At 45.3% G+C, this 19,672-nt stretch overlaps 1 pseudogene across 1 annotated transcript; it reads left to right on the top strand.

The window, feature by feature from the left end:
* The first annotated feature begins 17,673 nt into the window (after positions 1-17,673).
* Positions 17,674-18,918, top strand: Spn-ps3 (sialophorin, pseudogene 3; annotated as a pseudogene). Its single transcript, XR_015634692.1, has one exon. The product of XR_015634692.1 is annotated as a sialophorin, pseudogene 3 (transcript).
* Positions 18,919-19,672: the final 754 nt, after the last annotated feature.

The following is a 19,672-nucleotide window of genomic DNA, read 5'->3' as shown; positions in this document are numbered from 1 at the left end:
ATTTTTGAGGAGCCCATAGTTGAGAGACTTTAAACCTTAAATCAAGAGATTTGTGGGTTCTATAGAGATTTTGGATTTTAAGAGACTGGATAGTTTTAAAAAGACAGTTTTTAATGTGTTTGAATTTCTAAAGTCTGGGATTTTAAGTTATTTGTACTTTTTAATGTGAGGAGTGAGGGGAAAAAGTTGTGGCTTGACCGGGGTGTGTTTGTGTGTCAAGATGACATGGAGTCAATTGTGCTGGATAGTTTCAAGCCAACAACACAAGCTGGGGTCATCTGAGAGAAGGGAACCTCAAACAAGGAAACGTGTCCATAAAATATAGCTGTAAGAAAGACTAGGGCATAGTCTTAGTTAGCGATTGATGAGGGAGGGCCCAGCCTATTGAGGGTGGGGCCATCCCTGGGCTGGTGGGCCCAGGTACTATAAGAAAGTAGGCTGAGCAAGCCAGGAGAAGCAAGCCAATCTCAGTGGCATCTGCATCAGCCCCTGCCTCCAGGGTACTGCCCTGTTTGAGTTCCTACCCTGACTTCCTCCAATGATGGACTATAATTTTGGTCATGGTGTTTTGTCACAGCAATAAAAACCCTGACTAGGACACTTGACATTTATGTAGGCTTCCAGGGATCTGAACTTCAGCTCTCAAACTATCAAAGCAAATGCTTTAGTCACTGAGCTCCATCCCCAGACAAAGCTGGGGGCGTTGGATTTAGTAGTGGTACCATTCTGTTGGTCCTCTGTTTTTTTTTATTTTATTTACTTAATTAAATAATTTATTTTTAAAATTGAGCCTATGCCTATTTGCCTATTTGTGTGTGTGTGTGTGTGTGTGTGTATTTACACATATATGTGTATACATGGCATCAGAGTATATGTATGAAAGTCACAGTACAATTTTGAGAATTACATTTCCTCCTTTCATCATGGTAGGCTCTGGAGCTGAAATTCAGGTTGTCTGGCTGGTGTAGCAAGTGTCTACCCACAGGACCATCCTGCCAGCCCATTTGCTTTGATTCTGGGGGCTCAGCTAGGCCTTTGAACCTCTAAGTCTGATTGTCAGTGCTACACAGCCAGCATATGAGATTGCCATTATCCTTAAAAAACAAAACAACAGAAACAAAAACAGTATCATTGTAGCCCAGGCTGGCCTTGAACTTGCCGAGGATAACCTTGAACTTTTGATCCTTCTGCTTCCCCTAACTCCACACAAATATTTCTGTGATTACAGGTGTTCTCCGTCTACCTAGATCTCCATTCACACACACACACACACACACACACACACACACACTCCCTCTCTCTCTGTCTCTCTGTCTCTGTCTCTGTCTCTCTCTGTCTGTCTCTCTCTCTTCTCACCTTCTGACATGTAAATGGAGTGGCTGCTATCATCAATGCCATGGGCCAATGCGATGTCATAGACCCAGCAGGTGCCTAAAAGTTAGGGGTCATGTGTAACCTATGAGAAGGTTTATTGCACTAAAATGAGCCCTTCCCCAACTACTGGGTGACATAGCCCAGTGGTTTGTGTAGTTAGTTAATTGACCTTTTGAGAGAGGATCTCACAAGTTTTCAGTGAGCCTGGCCTGCATCACTATATTCTGTCTCTAAAAATAAAAATAAAATAAACAAAGCCAGTGGTGTATTTACCCACAGGGAAAGTCCCAGAAAGTTCTGAGTGAATGATCCAGATAGCCATGGTGTATCTACCTCATGCCATGAATTGATTGTGATTGCTTATTATCAAGTAAACTCCATATGTTTATGATGATTCCATTAATCAGACAATCCCTGATGCTCAAAAGCATGGTGATTTGATTCAGGAGCCTGTATTTGGATACCCAGAAAGGCTATAAAATAAATGCAAACCAGACATATTTATTAAAAATGTGCATGCCTGGATTGGGTTTCCAATGTTAGAAAAAAAAAAACAAAAATGTGAGAGATAAATACTGTTCTCAAGACTCTGGTTTTGGGCGGGGATGTAGTTCATTTGTTGGTGTGTTTGTCTAGCACATGTGAGAGCCTGGCCTCCATCATCGGGACCGTGGTATGCACCTGTGATCCCAGCAAGGCATAGATAGGAGGATCAGAAGTTCAAGATCATCTCTGCTACAAGGAGAGATTGAGAGTTAGAGGCCAGGCTGAGTGGAGGAAAGAGGACTCCAGTTCTAGAGAGGCCATGAGGCACAGGAGTGAGATTCACAGCTGCCATCACTGGGCATATTGAAGATTCTAGTCAAATGTGTGTACTCAGGGGCCTCAGGTAACTCTGGGACATGTGCCCTGAAAACAGCTCTCTAATGAAATGATCCATTTGGAAAATAACCATGGGTGCACAGCATATATGAGCCCTTAACAAGCCCAGAATAACCATTCTCACATTCCCCTAACAAATGTCGTGTCCTATTATGCTGACCAGAACCAGTGGTATGGTTATGAGAATGATGTGCTTACCTATAACATTTGAAACAACTCTTTCAGTCTCTACTCAGTATAGCCTTGTGTTCTCAGATAAAATATCAGTTTCTCAAAAAGTCTGTTTTCTCCTCTTTAAAATGAACATAAAATGAGCCAGTGAGATGACTCAGTGATTAAAAGCCCTCACTGCTAAGCCTGATTGCAAGTTCAATCTCAAGGACTCATACTGTGGAAGGAAAGAAGTGAGTTCTGCTAGTTGTTCTCTGACCTCCAGACAGTAACATACATACATACACACAAATATAATGTTTATATTTAAAGATTCATTTTAAGTGTGTGTGCGCACGCGTGTGTGTGTACACAAGTAATGGAGTCCTCAGAGGCCAGAGGTTTCAGATCCCCTAGAGCTGGAGTTGCAGCAGTTAAGAGGCTTGACATGGGTGCTAAGGACCAAAGCCAGATCCTCATGAGGATTAGTACATGTTCCTAACCACTGAGCCATCTCTTAAAACCTCCTCACAAACATTTTCCTATGGAAACACAGTGAACCACATCAGGCAGTTTGCAAGAGTGCAGTGTGTGGATGTAGCGTGCCTCCAAAGTAACAACTCGGGGAGTGGGGCAAAGGGAAGACTGTTGTAGTTGGGCATGGTATTAATTTGAACGAAGCAGCTGGGAAGTTTCAGAGATCACAGAGGTGACTGAGAGTGAGGAGAACTAGGGTGACCAATCACCCCAGTTTGCCCAGACTTTCTAGGATGGATAGTGATACTCACAGGAGAACAGAGTTTACACCACAAAGGAAGAGGGCGGCATCAGCTGGCGTGAGGCTGCAGCGCCGACCTCTGTCTTGTCTTGTGGGAGAGGGTTTTTCATCTTCATCTATGGTCGTAAGTTGACTGGACTCATGAGAAGATATTGCTGCTTCTTAGACTGGTTGTTTCTCCACCTTGTCTCAGGGAGAGCTTAGCTTATCCATATGATATAAGCAGAAACGTAGCGGATGTGTGTGGTTTCATTTTCCATTGCTGTGACGAAATACTCTGACAAAAGCAACTTAAGGGAAAAATGGTTTGTCTCACAGTTCCAGGGCACAGTCCCTCACTTAGGAAAATGAAAGGTGGCAGAAATTGAGAGCAGCAAGTGATACAGTTGAGCATAGAGAAGGAATGAATGCATGCATGTCAATGCTCATCAGATCACTTTTCTTCACTCTTATACAGTTCGAAATCTCCTGTGTAGGGAATGGTGCCACCCACAGTGGGCGACTCTTCCCACTTCAATGAACGTAAAGTGAGAAGATTTCTCCAGCACATATGCCCACAGGCCAATGTGATCTAGATAATCCCTCACTGAGGTTTTCCTAGGTATGATAACGTTGAATGAGAAAAGTTCCCTACTGGCTCATGTGTTTGAACACTTGGGCTTCAGCTGGTGGTGCTGTTTGAGGACCTTTAGGTGGTGTGGCTTTGCTGGAGGGGTGGGCTTTGTTTTTCTTCCATTCCACTCTCTCTGCCATGTATTTGTGGTTGAAGATGTGTTCTCTCAGCTTCCTGCTCTGGCCTGCTAACATGCCTGCCCCACCATTATGGACTGTCTCTCTGGACTGGTTCACAGGAATAAACTCTTTTTCTCATAAGTTGCTTTGGTCATGGTTTTATACCACAGAAACAGAAAAGTAACTGATGCACGGTAAATGTAGACGGTGTCAAATTGGCAAAAGTAACAACTTTTTCAGTGGTGAAATAGAAATCAAATGGAGAAAAACAATTTCAAGAGAAACTCATTTTGGTCCCAGGATCCAGTTTTGTTGGGTTTTGGTACTGATCAAATATAGGAGTCAATAATTCCTCCTTTTTGGCTTGCACTTGGCAAAGGTGTGTTTTGGTCAGTTACAAAGGAATAAATTCTGATGAATGCCTCCTTCTTTCTCCTATTTGTCTTCTTACCCAAACTGGGAGTTTTTGGAGTAGACAGTAAATATTTGTGGAATGAATGGGTGAATTAATAAAATTGTGCACTATATGTGAGTTTGTCTTGGACCTGTGATATTTGGATGAACAGATTGATCCTTTTTTTGGGAGAGGGAAAGATTCATTGTGTTTGTTCAATTCTTCCCTAGCTCATTCCAGTTTTTTCTTGTTTGCGTTTTTTTTCTGTTGTATTATTATTATTATTTTTTTGGTCTGTTTGGGAAGGGTCCCATGCAGCTAAGGCCAGCCTCAATCTTACTGTGTAATTGAAGATGGTCCTCCTGCCTCCACCTCCCTGACTGCTAAGATTACAGGTATCCACCATCTTACTGTGTTTACATAGCACAGGGCTTCATAAATGCTAGGCAAGCAGTCTACTGAGCTACATGCCCAGCTCCAGTCCTTCCTGGGGATCCTGGTACCAAAGCGAATCTCTCTTTAGATTCTTTCTCTCCCTTTTGGTCTCTCTTTTCCCACTGTGAAGGTTGGTTTATAAGTTACTTTCTTTTGTTATGGTTATAAAACTTAAAAGAGTTTGTTTTTGTGTTGTTACACACACACACACATACACACAGAGAGAGAGAGAGAGAGAGAGAGAGAGAGAGAGAGAGAGAGAGAGAGAGAGAGAGAGACACTTACGGAAACTTCAGTCTATATGAAGGACAATACAAAGATCAAGAATGTGATGGAGGAGGGGAAGAGGAAGAGGAGGAAAAGGAGGAGGAGAGAGAGGAGGAGGAATAGAAGAAGTTGGAGGAAAAGGAGGAGGAGGAAGAGGAGGAAGAGGTGCCTGCACCAGCAACAGAGGAGGTTAGGAATGAGTGGGTGAATCGTGAGTAAATCCTTTAAGGTGAGCGCCAGGCAGGATTCTTTGGGTTTTCAGGGATCTTGACATACAGATCTCCATAAGCCATATTTGTTAATATTCTTTTTTCTCAGTGACTTCTGCCATCCAACAGGCCCTGACAGGCTTTTTAATGGCAGGTCACGGCAATGAATTGGGTTACAAGGATTTGACATGGAGTAGATAGCCCTGCCTAAGACTTCAATTCTGGTGAAAGACTGAGAATCACTATAGAGAACCTTTGGCAGGGAAAATATTTGGAGGATGGACTAATCCATGTCACCGTGGGCCACCTCCTAAGAGTCTGCCTTCCTTGCCTGTGAGTCCTGAACACTCTTTCCTTCATGATTTCACTGTCTCATTCCTTCTTCTCTATGCTAAGTCACTGCCATCTTGTGGGACTTTGTTACACTGGCAGACAAGTCCTAAAGATGCCTGGAAGAGAACTCTATCACTGACAGCATGTTCAAAGCCTGCCTGAATTAGAGTTCAGAGCTAGCCTGGGCAACTTATAAAGAGTAAAAAGAGGTCTCAGGGTGTGGCTCAGTGGTAGAGCCCCTGCCTAGAATCCCCCAGTGAGGGGCTGGGGGCATGGCTCAGTGGTAGAGCCCCTGCCTAGAATCCCCCAGTGAGGGGCTGGGGTGTGGCTCAGTGGTAGAGAGCTTGCCTAGTGTATGCGAAGTACTAGATTCCATCTCTAGTACTACAAAAAGGGATAGAGGGGTGAGACTCTGGAATGCCAGCTATTGGGAAGACTTAGATCTTTGCCTCTGAAAGATGCAGAAGCCCCTGGGGTGCAGAGTACTCAACACTTGTACAGAATGGCAACACAGCCCTGCTCGCCTGAAAGCTCCTCGCAGTAAGGCCTCAAAAGTCATGCGGAGCAGCCTGGCCACCTGACCCCACGAGATAGATTCATTCTGCAGACCCAAAGTTGTGAGGCATTTTGGAAACTGCCAGGCTGAACTGTGCTCCTCTACCCCCATGAGGAGGTTGAAAGCCCCCTATGACAGCCGCTTGTCACTGTTACTTCTTCTAAAGGGCATGGGTTCCCCACATCTTCCCCCTGGTAGTGTTCAGTCACCGAGTATCAGCAACGGCAAGGATATATGTGACTCTCTCTTCTCTGAGACAACTTTCCATCTTTAATTTAAAATTAATCTACCGGAGTAGGGCTGAGTGAAAGACCCCCAGAGAGGACCTTTCCCTCAGGAGGAGTCCCAAGCGCCCAATGACCGAGCCGAGTCCACTCAGATGCAATCAGCAAGAGGGTTTATTGGAAAACACAGGTACCTGTGGGCACACAGTCTCTTCGGAGGACTTGCGTGCCCAGCAGCTCCAGCATGGGGCTTTTATAGGGATTGGGGAAGCAGAAGCGGGCGTACAGAAGCAGATGCATAGTTACGGGGATTGGTGGATTCAAACGAGGCACATAGACATGTTCACATATGATTGGCTATTTCACATGATGAGGTAATAAGGTATAGCTACACACATTGGCAGGTTTGGGGTGTCCTGGATGTCGGGGGCTGGGGGCTTATCTCTTCCTGCCAGGTGGCCTGTGAGTCAGATCCGGTACTCCTGGTCTGTTCTGCATTCCTTTCCTTTTATGGTCTGTTAGTTCTAGCGGCAGGGTGGGGCTGCCTGGACTTGCTTTTCACAGTGTTAAGCCCTGAGTCTGAATTTTGAAACTTACTCTTTTAACTTCATATTTTTAAACCTTAAATCTGTATAATTTTCCTTTCATTCCCCTCTTCTTCTACTAAGTAATTCTAATCTTAGAATTCTGATATCAAGTCTCATATTTGGTCTCACCAGTTGTCCTAACTGACTGGTACTGTTATCTCAGAACCATCAACTGCACAGCACCCACTCAATTTTTAACAAAAGCAATTAACCTGTTTGTCATGCAGGGTCCAAAAACTAAAACCAAGAAAATTATTAGTAATGGCCCAGCCATATAGCAGAGAGTAGGGTAGTCATCCAGGGAGACCGAGTGAACCAAGACTCAAACCAACCTTGTTGAGCGTCTCTATCTTTTTGTAGGAGTCAAACCTATTAACTAGTTTCTCTAACAGACATGGACCTATAATCAGAAGCAGAAGCAAAACTAAGAAGGGTCCCATAAGGGAAGATATCAGAGTAATCATCCAAGGAGATCTACTAAACCAGCTCTCGAACCATCCCTGATGCGCTTCTCTGTCTCTCTGTCTTTTGTCTAACCTTTCTCTAAGTTTATTCATGGAGTCTTTAATTACTCCTGAATGGTCTGCATAGAAGCAACATTCTTCTTTCAGTGTAGCACACAGACTCCTTCTTTAAGGAATATCAGGTCTAATCTTTTCCTATTTTGAAGGACTACCTCTGAGAGGGAGGTTAGGTATTCTTGGAGGTCAGCTAAAAAGTCTTTCACTCTTTTTATATCTGAGTCAATGGCAGTTCTGAATTCTCTATAAGCCTTGCATTGCAACAGCAGATGTCCTTGTGCTGCCCTTGCAGCACCTAGATAGCCTTAGCCCTAAGTAATTCTCAACTCCTTTTTTGTGTCTTACTAAGTCTTTAGCATCAGGATTCCAATCTGGACACTATCTGAACCTATACACCAAGGTCATGACTGTCTTTTAGAACTTCTAAACTTATACAGGTTGTGATCCCTGAGGCACAGTACCAAGAAGTGTTAGGAGTACTAACATATGCAATGTTACATCATTTGCAATAGAAATCAAGCCTATCCCCACACCTATCTCGATAGAACCCAGGGCAAACATGAAATTAAGTCTAGGGAGCTTTTTGAAGATCTGAGTTTCCCTCTAGGTCCCAACTCTCAGCCCCAACAGCTAGTACACGGCTGGTGAGGGCTGAGAATTGATGGCTGTCAGGGTGGTCAGCAGCACCAGGTACGGTCCTTCCCAGTGAGGCTCGAGTATCTGGGTTCGGTGTCATCGTATGTAGCCAAGACTCCGACCTGGAACTGATGAGATGTCTTGGGGGTCCCCGGGGCATAGGCTGCTGCCAGCTGTGACCAGACTTCTTTCTGTATCACCTGTAGGTCTTTTAGCCTGGCATACAAATCATTATTACTATGACATGTTGGTTCAGTAACATCATCTAATATAGTCAGAGGAGCTGAGGCCCCATATAAGATCTCAAAGGGGGTAAGGCTGAATCTGGAAGGGGTATTTCTTGCTCTGAAGAGAGCAAGAAGGAAGGAGTGCCACCCAGTCTGTGCCAGTCTCCATGGTCAATTTCAGGGTCTCTTTTAGAGTTCTATTTATTTACTCTACCTGTCCTGAACTTTGAGGTCTGTAAATACAATGTAATTTCCAATCGACCTCTAAATACTTGGCCACACCCTGGCTTACCTTGGCAACGAAAGTAGGGCCGTTGTCTGACCAGATTACCTTGGGCATTCCAGACCTGGGGAAGATTTCTTCCAGTATCTTCTTGATGATTGCAGAGGCCATCTCTCGTTTGGTGAGGAAAGCTTCTATCTATTCCTGAAAAAGTCAGGATTAATGTTTTCTTTTCCATGGGCCTTTAACCCAGTGAGACAGTTTGGTAAAGGGCTGCTACTAAGGTCCTGATAGCCCCAGGTGAACTGGTTACAATTTCTTTTGTCAGCCACCTGGCATCTAGCACCCAGGTTCTAACCATCTCTCCATCCTTTTGTTATGTTGAAAGAGAGAGAGGCAAATCATAGCAGGCCCTGCGTGTGGAGTTTGGTTGTAAAACTAGCTCAATATCTCAGCCTTAAATTCCTCTTTCCATTTTCTCTTGCCAAAAATAATACAGACAAATTCAAGGCTAACGCCATAGGAGGGTTTATACCCATGGGTTCCAGTGTGAGACTCTTTGGCCAATGATCCTTCAAGGTGTGATTTTCCTCCCTGCTGAGATGCTAGGGAGATGGGGAGGGTCCAGCATGAGGAGCAAGTTCTTCTCATGCTCTTCTAAAGGGCGCAGGAGGGGCTCTTCCTCCCCAGGGGTCTCACAGGAGTGTGTCTGCATAGAGGACTATAGAGTGTGAAATACCAGGACCATAGATATCATAGCAGAATTTGCTTCGTGGTCCTCCTGGCTCACAGTCCCATCACATCCCCAGCTTCCATCCCATCCTTTATTCTGATTCTTCCTCTTCCTTTTTTCCCTAAATTCCAGAGAAGGCTTACCTCACGCAAGAGTGATTCCGAAGGTTGGTGCTCAGATGGAAGGACCTCTCAGACTTCATTCTCTGTGGATGACAACCTTGCTGGAGGTCATATACCATCAGTACACGGACGTTCTCCAAAGATGGATTCTAGGCTGCACCTTGAGATATGGGCTTCCTTTATTTCCTTATGTGCATGCATGTGCAGTGCATGTAAGTGTGTTGGGGAGGGGGTATATTCAGTCACATGCACACAAAGAAGCCAGGTAACATCATTCATCCTGCTCCATCATTCTCAGCATTTTTTGAGGCAATCTGTCAATGGACTGGGAGCTGGGTTGACAACCAGCAAGCCCCAGTGATCCTAACATCTTTCTCCTCAACTCAGAGTTCTCTCCTCTCCGGTCCCTTCCTCTCTGTCCTCCCCTCCTCCTCTCCTCCTCCTCTCTTTCTCTCCTCCTCCTTTCTCTTCCCCTCCCCTTCTCTTCTTCTCCCTTCCTATCCACCAACTGAGCTCTTCCCCCAGTATGAAAGCAGTCATCTATAAGCTTTTTTTCTCTTTGACAGAGAGCCTAAATCTTCCCTAGACCCCATCTGGCTTGTTATCTAAAGAAGCATGTGAACATGGCCACATTGGCTCCCCCAGAGCCCAGCATGAGTATGTGACATGAAGTCACATTAGGATACATCTCCTTGTGGTTGACTAAGTAATCATGCTCAGCAAAGGAAGAAGCTGGGACTGGCTTTCTGGTGTCTGCCACAGTGGCCAGAGGAGATTTATTACCAACTCCTCAGGAGTTAGTAGATAAAAGTGTCTTCCAATTGAAAGCGAGTGACTGCTGATCTTCCTATGGATACCCTGGTAGATGAGGAACCAACTCTTTCTAAGGCAGAGAGGCACTTCTGTCTATCTCTTTTCCATGACTATTTCAGTGTGGGATGAACTTACACAATATTTGGCTTCAATATTGCCATAGTAGAGAGACAGACAACCTGGGCCACAGCTTCAGTTTATACCTCACCACCTTGAGTAAGGATTTTGAACAGAAAAATAACTGTGAGCATGGCTCATCAGTAGTTTGTTTCCCTAGAATCCCCCAGTGAGGGGCTAAGAGTATAGCTCAGTGGTAGAGCCCCTGCCTAGAGTCCCTAGTGAGGGCCTGGGGGCGTGGCTCAGTGGTAGAGCCCCTGCCTAGAATTCCCCAGTGAGGGGCTTGGGGCATGGCTCAGTGGTAGAGCCCCTGCCTAGAATTCCCCCAGTGAGGGGCTTGGGGCGTGGCTCAGTGGTAGAGCCCTTGCCTAGAATCCCCCAGTGAGGGGCTTGGGGCGTGGCTCAGTGGTAGAGCCCCTGCCTAGAATTCCCCAGGGAGGGGCTGGGGTCCTTACTAAAGGTACTAGATGTACCTTGTCTCCCTGTCCCACTCTACCAGCTTTTTCCTGTTTACTGCCCAGCTCATGTGGCCCACTCCAGTGGATGGGTGTCTTATACCTTTTAATTTAGTAGTAAAGTTAGGTCCAGGAGGCAGAGGGCAAATCTGGGCATGGGAGGAATTCAGTATTAACATTTTTGGTGCTCCCACCCATCTCTACGTCTCATTTCCTGGGAATGGAGTAGTAGGAGTACCTGTGCCTCCTGTGCTCACTGTCCATTTTGGACAGAGGCTGCATTCTCTCTGCTGATCTCACTTCCCTGAATGTGACTGGGTGCATGTTGGGTGGAAGAGAGTCCACCATTTGAGGACAGTCTGACATTGTTTTTCCTCTCTCTGTGAAGAACCAGGGTAGACCACTACTCCCTGGGATCACTCTTTCTACTCTTCTTGCTGCTAGATTGATTAGATATCTGCTGGGCTGGATCATTCTCCCCCACTTGAGGTATACCAGTTGGTTGTGTTACCTATCCTTTTCCTTTTTCTAAAGTAGAAGTCAACCAATTCGATGGTAGTTGTCTATGTCTCTCTCTGTATCTAGCATTAAGGCCATGGGGCCAGTTGATATTCTGGTATCCCAGCCACCTTGACCAGTTTTCCTTTTTACTTTGTATATTTATTTATTTTACTTTATTTATTTTATATATTTATATTTTCTTTTTTTATTAAAGCCAAACTTATTTTGAGAGCATAGCATTAATTGATGGTAAATAAAAAGTATGTAGTAAATGTGGACCATTTTTAAAAATATTTAGCTATTTAAAAAAATAACATCAGGCTTTCATTTCTCTCTTCTTCATTTTTTACTAATAAAATATATAAGGAGGTTTACCAGTGGGCCAATTTTCTTTATCTTTTGGACTAAGGAGAGAAGATTGAAAATTTGGCTATTTTTTTGTTTTTTTTTTGTTCCTAATTAGACTATGAGGGTGATGACTGGTTATCCCTGTCCCTCTCAACACAATCAATTGGATCAATGACTGTTAGAATAAGATGGACCATTTTTATTTTTATAATCATTACTTTATTATAATAAAAGATCAAACAGTAGGTATTTTCTCCTCTGTCTCTGTCTCTCTCTGTTTCTCTGTCTCTGTCTCTCTGTTTGTTGTGGTTATTTTCTTCTTTTTAAATGAATGAGGAGAAGAAATAAAATATATGGCTAGGATTGTTTTGCATCATTTCAGTTTTTCTTTTGATTTTGTCTTTCTTAAATATAAGAAGGTTGACTTGTCCTTCTGGGCTTCCTTGTTTTAGGGCAGGCAATTATGGGGCCCATATTAGCCTGCTTGCACTCTCCCTTCTCTCACTCTATCTATCTATCTATCTATCTATCTATCTATCCATCCATCCATCTATAATATGTGTTTTAATATCCCTATTATGTAGTCCTGGCTGTCCTGTTTGTTTTTATTTAATCCCCCAGTAATAGTTGTCCTGTGGACACACAATTTTTACTTTTTTTATTAGAACAGAAGGTGGTTGGCCAGTATGTTTCTTATATTTCCTTTTTTTTTTTTGTAGTTGTTGTTGGTGGGGGAGGTGGCAGCTGCATATTTTCCCTATAAAAGAAAAAAAATTTGACTAGGTCAAATGGTCCCTCCAGCTTTCCTGTCCTTTTTGTTATTATTTAACACTCTAGTGATGGTTTGCTCTGGATCTCTTTCTCCTTTTCCCTCTCTCCTTCCCTTCCTCCCTCCCTCCCTCTCTCTCCCTCCCCCTCTCACATACACACACACACACACACACACACACACACACACACACTCACACAACACCTGAGGGGGGGTATCATGGAGGAGAAGGCAGGCATTGGGAAACATTGCCTAAGAGATGGGAACAATATACTAGTGAACCAGAGAGGTTGAATATCAAGCCATTATGTTCCTTCAAACTTATAACCATTCTAACAAAACAATATTTATTTTTTTCTTCTACATCTTTTTACTCTGTAGACCACAATGTCCTCCAAGCTGGAGATAGGAGTGCTAGATTTAAATGCTAGTGCCACCAATATCTGGTCCTGTAATCTGCAAAAGACTGAGGTGTTAGAAACTATGGCTGAGTGATGGGAACATCTAAGGCCAAGTGAATTTGGATGCTGATACAACAGACTATGTATGTGTGTGCTACACTCAGTTCTCTACTTCCAGTTAGGAATGAGTCTCATGCTCTCAGCCTCTGTGGAATGTGATCTTTCTTTGTTGGGCCCAACTTAAAGGACTTTTTTGTTTTTATTTTTTCATGCTTGCTCACTGGATTGACATAATTTCCCTTCTTCTATTTGTTTGGGGTTACTAGACTGCCCCAGGGAATCAAGAGGGAGGCCAGAATCAAAGTCTTTTTTGATAAAGCACCAGGACTACATACCTGACCATCTAGACTGACTGCTCTCCTTCCCAAGCTATGTATCATTCCAGCATGGGAACATGGCCCTTGCTCTCAACCCACAAGTGATACCCTAAGTACATCCCAACTATTTTCCCTCTTCTGTAGCACATTTAATAAGAGAAAGTAAATAAATAAAGTTTCCAATTTTTTGTTCAAACTAGCTAAATTCTCTCTTAAAAACTCCAGATGCCCCCTTATGCCCAAGTCTTCGTGTGTGTGTGTGTGTGTGTGTGTGTGTGTGTGTGTGTGTGTGTGGTGGGGGAGGACTGCATGTCTGTGTCTGTCTCTGAACTATTTAAGCATGGTATCCACAGAAGCCATAAGAAGGATATCAGTTATCCTGGGACTGGAAGAGCAGCCAGCGCTCTTACCTGCTGAGCCATGTCTCCGCAGTGGCAAGTTTTCTGTATTAAACCAGTCATGATTTCAATGTGAATGTTTTACATAAAATTGCCCATTGAATTTAAGGTTGTTGTATTTTGACACACACACCCTCCATATTGCTGCAACTCAGGATACCCCTTCCTGTTGGCAACTATCTGAACAAAACAATCAAACCTAAGCCTTTGGAAATAGTAATGTAGCTGATAGCAGACCCTAACAGAAAGAGAACTGCACTCGTTCATTTTTTACTGAGGATTCTGCCTGAATGTTGGCATTCTGGAGTGAGAAAGGGGGCCAGTGTGTGTGGGGATGTCCTTTCCCCATCCAGTCCTCTTTTTGCCATGTTACCATTGTTCTTAGAGTTTGAAGTCTGACACTGTTCTATTCTCTTCCTCTGATTCCTCTGGTCCTTCCCTCAGAATGACTTGCCTTTCCCACCTGGAGTGGCTCTGAGACACAAGTGTCTGTGAGATTGATGGACCCATGCCATGGTTGTGCCATTTACATAAGCATCATAGGTTAGTCTTGTGGCTTTCTCTGTCTTTCCCACTTAGGAGTTGCCCACTCTGGGCAAAGTCCATGACACTCCCTGATATCCATCTGCCAATGTTCACCTAGGGGAATTGGGGAAGTGTGCACTCCTTGATACCCATCACTGTACCCCACCCATGCCCCAAGCCCAGAATCCTGGGTTGGACAAGATGGTGAAGAGGGAAAAACCTACTTCAATCAGTGGCCCTACATTTCCGAAGTTCCACCCACTTGTGTTCCTGAGTTTCCTTCAACTTCTCACTTTGTGTCCTCCGGAGGGACTGTGCGTCTCCTTTTTACTCTCAATCTCAAGCTCTCTGGAAGACATGGGTTGTATTTGAGGGCCGTCTTCATACCCTCATGTTCATGGTGCACCTTCCTCTTCTGGAATAGCATATGAAAGAATCACTTCCAGGAACACTTCACTCAGGGAGGGGGTACAAGTCCTTCTGATAGAGGACGAGCCTATGCACTGTGTGAGGCCTGTAGTGGCATGATAGGCCTGAGTATTTCCAGATTTAGATAGCTTGGAAGTGCAGCCAAAAGCAAGTGGTAAACTCCATTAGAAGCTAAATAGCAGCATGAGACCAACACTCAACAAGCACCATAAGAAAAAGGTGAAGAGAACTGTGAAGAGATGGTTCAACAGGATATAGAACAGTTAAGAAGATAGGGATTAGCTCTAAAGGCTATGCTATTCTGGGTGGGGAGCAAAGAGGCACAACATGCACACTGCAGGTGGACAGGGAGCCACTGCCTCTCCCATATACTGGGAGATCTCCCCTTTCTGTCTGGGTCTACCCCCGCTCATCTACTTGGATTCCCATCCTCTGGGTCAGTGAGCACACTGGCAGTGGTTCCACCCCTCATGGATCAGAGCCAGGAGAACAAATGGGAACTCCATGTGAGGGCCCCAGACATGGTGGGCAGGTGGTGCTGGATACATTCTGGGCCCTTTCTATGGATTGGATCTCCCCAGCTACAGTGGACATCATGGACACACTCAGGTAGCCTGGTAGGCTCCAGTGTACTCTGAAGTAGCCATCAACCTGTATAGCTTGTTGGGTTCCAGGAGAACACAGGAAGGGGGTTCCCCCAACTCTCTCCCCTCCACAATCCTGCAAGTGTACGAGGTGTCAAGCCTCTTGTACTTGTTTTCCCTTGCTGGGTCCCTACTCTGGGCCTTGGTATTCTGTGCAGCCCCTCTCCTTGGCCAACAGCTAAGAGCAAACTTAGAACAGGAGCGAATCAGGGAAATCCAATGGTTTTATTAAAAGAAGACACAGTAAAGGCTCATGGTGAGTGTTGATGTGAAGTGATTTCTTCCCAGTGAGCAGAATGTCAAAGTGAAGAAATTCAATGAGGCAGAGAAATATGGGAAGAACTATGACTCTCTTAAGATAGAATCCTCATTTAATCTGTACACACATGGATGGATGAACCAGATTCCCACTGTCTCTACCTACTATCCAAAAACCCCATCAAAGGGAACAAGCTAGGCTGGATTAGCAGGGAATGAAGCCCCTGTTGAGCTTGACTCTAGTCTAGCATGGTGAAGAGACATGAGAACACTGCAATAAGTAGAAGACCTCTGATGCTCTCTGGTTCCCTGGGAGGGGTCAGGGTGAGGTTCACCAGCCTCACAGACTACAGTGAAATGCTACTTCTCATCATTTTCCACTGACCCAGGGAGACAGGGGTGGCTTGAGCCATGAGTGGTTCTCACTTCTGGCACCACGTGTCTGTCACACATATTGTATGCTATGGCCCATTCTGGGAACAGTGCCATGTTCATAGTTTGACTGGGGAGTTACACTTGTCAAACAGTAATGCAGGTGACCTACAGCGAACTCACAGATGACGGAAACTATCCTTAAAGCTTGCTCTACCATGATTTTCATTACACATACAAACCATGAATGCAGGGCATGAAGATCCTTCTGAATTTTTGGTTTTTAAGTAGGAATTGTCAGAAAAGTTACCACAGGAATAACTGCCTTCTGGAAGGAAAGTGTTCAGGTGACATAGTTTTATTGACCCTGCAATGTCTGCTTTTCTTCTGATTTTGAAGCAGAATTCACCTAGGGTTGGATTGTTGACCCAGTAATAGGGAATGTGAGCTGGATTAGAACATCATGAGACAGATTCGATTACCTACTGATTATGTGCATTTTGCCTTTGAATCCTGCTCAGTATGAGAGGAACAATATGTTCAGACATTTGGTGTGTATGCTCCACTGAGAAGACAATGAGCAAGACTACCACTTGTAGAATTATGACTTAAGGCCCCTAAGTTGAAATTCCACTGATGCAGGGCTGTAAAATGGAGCCAAAGACCCTCAGTTAGCCCTGGATAGCCAGGTCTGGTCTATACCTGCTGGAGGTGCCATCGCATTCCCACAAGGTGGTGGGTCCCTGTTGTGTTGGGGCACAGGTGTCCAGTGTGGAAAGACACTCATCCTCTGAAACATCGTGTGCTAGAAACGAGACAGACCTTTCATCCATCATGCTAATGCATGTGTGTGTAAAATCTGGTGCTAAACCATTCCAAGATGACCTGCTTCTGTGTCGGGGATTCATATATAGCAGAACAGTTCACTTACTTTGTCTCTTGAAAGTCATCCCTCAACACAAGGTTTCTTTGCCACAGACATCTCAATGCTCACAGTTGATAGGTGGCATTTGATGCTTTTCAAACCTGACCTGGGGGCCCGCTGTCATTGACTTGCCTCACCAGATATGAAAATGGGGACAGAGTCTCTCTCTCTTTCTGTCTCTCTCTGTCTCTCTCTGTCTCTCTCTGTCTCTCTCTGTCTCTCTCTGTCTCTCTCTGTCTCTCTCTGTCTCTCTGTCTCTGTCTCTGTCTCTGTCTCTCTCTCTCTCTCTCTCTCTCTCTCTCTCTCACCTCCTAATGATGGCTTCTCCAACTCTTCCTCCTAGGGGTTGATTGATGGCCCACTGTTTTCTGTCACTAGTCCCACCTCCTTCCCCTGTCATTCTTCTCCTAACTGAGGAAGGTTGGAAGTGGCAGGGGGATTACATAATGTGGTCCTTGGTATATTTATCATGTGCATGAGTCTACCACATGACATTCCTATGAAACTCAGGCATGTCCTCTGAGAGAGTGGTGGTGGAAGGACAGAGGGGGAGGGGATCTAGGTCTCTCCTGCAATTCAGCACATGACCTGTGAACTGAGCTCATTTTCTCTCTCCCCCAAACAGTAGAGTTTCTTATCCCTTCTGGCCTGGGAATAACTCAAGATATTGGGGACAGAGGGGCAATTCCAGTCCTGGAGGGATTTGGTTCTCTTGGTTCAGGTGTGCTCTATGACTGAATCATTCTTCAACCCCAGATAAACCATGTGTCTGATCTTGACTTTATTTTTATATTCAATGAGGTCATCTAATTGCCTGCTTTTTCTTTTGTTTTCTTTATCTAAGAGGGAGATCAACCACCCCAGTCCTGACAAAACCTCAGGAAGAACTGGAGGTACTCGCCCTGGCCATGTGCCTTAGCCATTAAGCTGGTCCCAATTACTGCTACCAGCTGTCGCTATGGAGATGGCCTTGCTTCTCCTCCTCTTTGGGGGCTTCTGGGCCCACGTGGTGAGCCATGAAAATCTGCAGAATATGCCGATGTTGCCATTTACTCTGCATAGCATGTCCCCAAGTACCTCTGAAGGTTTGAGTACCAACTCATCTAACACTATGTTGCCAGGGAGAGTGGACCCAAAGGAGAGTATCAGCCCCTGGAGGCAGACCCCAGTCCCAGCTTCCTCGACCCACTTGGGAGCTCCATGATTGTCTTCTTTTGAGACACCAGCTGGTACCAGCAGAGGCACCCCAGTACCTGAGCCTATAACCTCTCAGGACATTTCCACCAAGGCATCATCAATACTGCTTCAAAAATTATCAGATTAAGCCATTGACCCTCCTGTCACCATAACTATTCCTGTGACAAAAGAACTGTGGCATTTACCTATTTAGAAACCTTTAAAGGGACTAGTGTACCTCCCGTGACTGTGACAACAAGCTCTACCAAGGCCAGTGGACCCTCTGTGGCTATAACTGTAAGCTTCAAGACCAGTGGTCCTCCAGTCACAATGGCTACTGGGTCTCTGGCGCCCTCCAATGAGACGCATGGACTCTCTGTCACCGTAGCAACCGGTTCTGTGGAGAGTTCTAGTGCAGCCGGTGGCACCCCAGTCTCCGGTACAAAAATATCCACGTCTACCCCAAATCCCATAACCGCCATGTCACGACGCCACGGATTAATTGGCTTGTGGCTGCTTCCCATGCTCATTGTCTTGGTGGTGGTTGTGGCCCTCGTGGTGGTACTGCTGGTGGGGCACCAGAGGCAGAAGCGAAGGCTCCTGAGAGGATGTGGAAAACGAAATAGGGTGATGGATGCCTGTGCTGGGCTAGCCCGGGTTCCTGATGAAGAGGCCACAACCAGATCAGGATTAGGGGGCAACAAGTGCTCTGGAGCAATGGAGACAGACTGCTGTGGGCGGCGGCCCAACCTCTCCACTTTCTTCAGCATACGGAAGTCTCGCCAGGGCTGCTTAGAAGGAGAAGAGCGGAAACCTGGGACCGATCCCAACCTGAAGGGGGAGGACGAGCCTCTGGTATGCCGTGAGGACAAACCTGTGGAAACCCCAAATTGTGACAAGCCACAAGGCAAAGATGGGGCTGCACCTCAATCCAAATGAGTAGCTGTATTCACCTAGTCTGCTCCTTAACCCCAAATCTGTTGTCAGCTGCCTCACACTCTGCATTTGTGAATATTTGTGGACCAGATCCATTTGTTCATTCATTATTCAGCGGTTCATCCACCCCAAAACCCCGCTGTTTTCCACCTCCCTTTCCTTCGGGCTCCCTCTGAATCTCCAGAAGGATAAGCTTAGTTGACCCCCATTTTCCAAGGATCCCCCTTGGAATGCTGGGATCTGACCAGAAGAATGAAAACTCTGGAGGAGGGCACTCTGACATATACACACCCACACCTCCACCCCCAGCAGTGGCCCCCTGAGGACTGCTTCTTAACTACCATTTGCTTTGGGGACAGCTTAGAGTCTGGATGTAGCCATCCAGTTTGCCCTTGGGTCAACTGTGACCTCTGACTTTTCCCAGAGCACTCTGATTTTGAGCTGGCTGGTCGCTGCTGGGGGGAGCCTGCCAGAGATCAGTCACTTCTCCTGGGGGTAGGGATGAGGAGACTTCCTGGCTCCATGTGGTCCCTGCACCTGCTTTGTCCACTCAGAAATATGGTTTATGTGCAAGATAGGACAATTTAGATGATGGCTGTGAACAGTACTGGTGAGTATAGACCATGGAGAGAGCAGGGGAGATGCTGGTGAGTTCACAGGGAGGGGCACGGGAGTTACTGTGCTCTCGGATCCCCTCATTGTGCTCAGAAAGGGTACAGCTGAAAACCTAAGTTTGTCTGTAGTCCCCAAAAGAATGCAAATGTGATGGGGACTAGAGGTCTACATACTTGTGCCATCAAGAATGAGTTCTTCAGCTAAGCTACCACAGCCTTTCCTCAAAGGCT

Source organism: Rattus norvegicus, chromosome 12, assembly GCF_021556685.1.
Source record: "Rattus norvegicus strain SHRSP/BbbUtx chromosome 12, alternate assembly SHRSP_T2T, whole genome shotgun sequence".
Classification (NCBI taxonomy): domain Eukaryota; kingdom Metazoa; phylum Chordata; class Mammalia; order Rodentia; family Muridae; genus Rattus; species Rattus norvegicus.
Note: the sequence above shows the minus strand (reverse complement) of the source record. Positions and strands in the feature narration are given on the sequence as shown.